General features: G+C 59.8%; 3 non-coding genes across 3 annotated transcripts in view; all 3 read left to right on the top strand.

Annotated features, from left to right (window-relative positions):
• Positions 1-307, top strand: part of LOC138708291 (small subunit ribosomal RNA) — a 1,903-nt gene extending 1,596 nt beyond the window's left edge. The window contains exon 1 of the ribosomal RNA XR_011334696.1: positions 1-307. This exon is cut by the window's left edge and continues 1,596 nt beyond it. This is a non-coding gene — a ribosomal RNA (small subunit ribosomal RNA).
• A 396-nt stretch (positions 308-703) lies between these two features.
• Positions 704-859, top strand: LOC138708278 (5.8S ribosomal RNA). The gene has a single exon (XR_011334683.1). It is a non-coding gene; the product is annotated as a 5.8S ribosomal RNA (ribosomal RNA).
• Positions 860-1,110: 251 nt separating this feature from the next.
• The window catches only part of LOC138708299 (large subunit ribosomal RNA), a 4,086-nt gene continuing 2,696 nt past the window's right edge, over positions 1,111-2,500 (top strand). Inside the window, exon 1 of the ribosomal RNA XR_011334703.1 lies at positions 1,111-2,500. This exon is cut by the window's right edge and continues 2,696 nt beyond it. This is a non-coding gene — a ribosomal RNA (large subunit ribosomal RNA).

Consider the following 2,500-nt stretch of genomic DNA (forward strand, 5'->3'; position numbering starts at 1 on the left):
CCCTGGCCGAAAGGTCCGGGTAACCCGCTGAACCTCCTTCGTGCTAGGGATTGGGGCTTGCAATTGTTCCCCATGAACGAGGAATTCCCAGTAAGCGCGAGTCATAAGCTCGCGTTGATTACGTCCCTGCCCTTTGTACACACCGCCCGTCGCTACTACCGATTGAATGATTTAGTGAGGTCTTCGGACCGGGGGGCGAGGGGGCCCGCCTCTTCGATTCCACCGGGAAGATGCCCAAACTTGATCATTTAGAGGAAGTAAAAGTCGTAACAAGGTTTCCGTAGGTGAACCTGCGGAAGGATCATTAACGTGTGTCTTGAATCACGCTTAAAAAAAAAAAAAAAAAGAGAATAAATCTCACAATGAGAATACACAAAAGACGGGCCGAACCCGCAAGTGGTGGTGGGTCACACCCCCGTCGCGAGCGGTACGCTTCCCCTCCACCGAGCGGGGAGTGCGTCGGAGTCCCGCTGGTTGAACGAGAGGAAAGCGACGCCGGGTACTGTGCATTAACGGTTTAAAGTCACCTGAAATCGCCCGGCCACTCGCAAAGGGTTACTCAAATCCCCTCCAGTTCCGCGCGGGAAGCAAGAACTGCATTCCTGCCCCGCGTGCGGGGGCGTGGATGTGCCCTGTACACAATAAAAACTATTGAGAACGTAACGCTGAGACCTGTATGGTACTCTGAAAACTAAAAGTACATAACCCTGAACGGTGGATCACTCGGCTCGTGGGTCGATGAAGAACGCAGCAAATTGCGCGCCGACATGTGAACTGCAGGACACATGAACATCGACATTTCGAACGCACATTGCGGTCCTTGGATTTCCAATCCCGGACCACGCCTGGCTGAGGGTCGGCCACACTCAAATACTGGGCCCGTGTGTCTCGTCATCAGACGACGCAGGTCGGGCCCGAGCTTGGGGGACCCCCTCCATCTCGCCTCTTGAAGAGAGGGGGTGGGTCCGCTCCCGAATGGTTGTCAGGCCTCGCGAGGTTGTCTCTGCGGACGGAGAGCGGCTGGGCTTGAGAGACGCAGTACCTATGCGGCCCCCGCCCAGCACGGCTCGTCCCGCTAGCGACCTCTTTTGCGACCTGTTCTCTAAAACCCGACCTCAGATCAGGCGAGACTACCCGCTGAATTTAAGCATATTAATAGGCGGAGGAAAAGAAACTAACAAGGATTCCCCAAGTAGCGGCGAGCGAACAGGGAGAAGCCCAGCACGGAATCCCGCGTGGCAACGCGCAGGGAGTTGTCGTGTGAGGGAGGTTCCGTCGTCCCGGGGGTCGGCAGTGAGTCCAAGTCTCCCTTGAACGGGGCCACAGCCCGCAGAGGGTGCCAGGCCCGTAGAGACCGCTGCCGCTCCCGGGTGGAGCTCTCCTCAGAGTCGTGTTCCTTGAGAGTGGAGCACTAAGAGGGTGGTAAACTCCATCTAAGGCTAAATACGACCACGAGACCGATAGCGAACAAGTACCGTGAGGGAAAGTTGAAAAGAACTTTGAAGAGAGAGTTCAATAGTACGTGAAACCGTTCAGGGGTAAACGGGAGAGACCCGAAAGAACGAAGGGGGAGACTCAATCCCGCCCGCGTGTCCGGTCCTCGGCGGCCACGGATGTCCCCGGTCGCCCACCGCGCCCTACGGCGCGCGCAGGTCACGATCCGAGGGCACCGGCCGTCCGGGTTCAATCCCGGCCGCGGCGGGATGCACTTCTCCTCCAGTAGGACGTCGCGACCCGCCGGGTACACTAGTGAGCCGGTCTAAGGCACTCGGGGTGGAGCCCGAGGGAACCGCCGCGGAAACGTGGGTCCACGGTTCCCCGGACCCCCGGTCGCCCGGCCGGCGCCCGGTGGTAAATCTCGCGGAGCAGGCCCGCTAACCCTACAGTAGCGAGCGTCCAGCCCGGAGGGCAAGCTCTTCGGTGGTGCTCGAGGTGCCGTGGCCTCAGCCACGTCCCCGGCCCCCGTCGGCTGCTGGCCCCCGGAGTCCTCGGACGGTAGCCCGTCTCCCGTTAGCGGCGCTCACGCTTCGGGTGCTCTCCCGACCCGTCTTGAAACACGGACCAAGGAGTCTAACATGTGCGCAAGTCACTGGGATTTCGGAGAAAACCCAGAGGCGAAGTGAAAGCGGGGCGCACCCTTTGCGGTCGCCCGGGGAGGACGGCGTCGGGTCAACCGGCGCCCGCACTCCCGGGGCGCCTCGGCCTCCGGCCGCAGGCGCACCCGGAGCGTACACGTTGGGACCCGAAAGATGGTGAACTATGCCTGGTCAGGACGAAGTCAGGGGAAACCCTGATGGAGGTCCGCAGCGATTCTGACGTGCAAATCGATCGTCAGAGCTGGGTATAGGGGCGAAAGACTAATCGAACCATCTAGTAGCTGGTTCCCTCCGAAGTTTCCCTCAGGATAGCTGGCGTCCATTTCGACCGGGACGAGTCTCATCCGGTAAAGCGAATGATTAGAGGCCTTGGGGCCGAAACGACCTCAACCTATTCTCAAACT

Source organism: Periplaneta americana, chromosome 10 (genome assembly GCF_040183065.1).
Source record: "Periplaneta americana isolate PAMFEO1 chromosome 10, P.americana_PAMFEO1_priV1, whole genome shotgun sequence".
Classification (NCBI taxonomy): Eukaryota; Metazoa; Arthropoda; class Insecta; order Blattodea; family Blattidae; genus Periplaneta; species Periplaneta americana.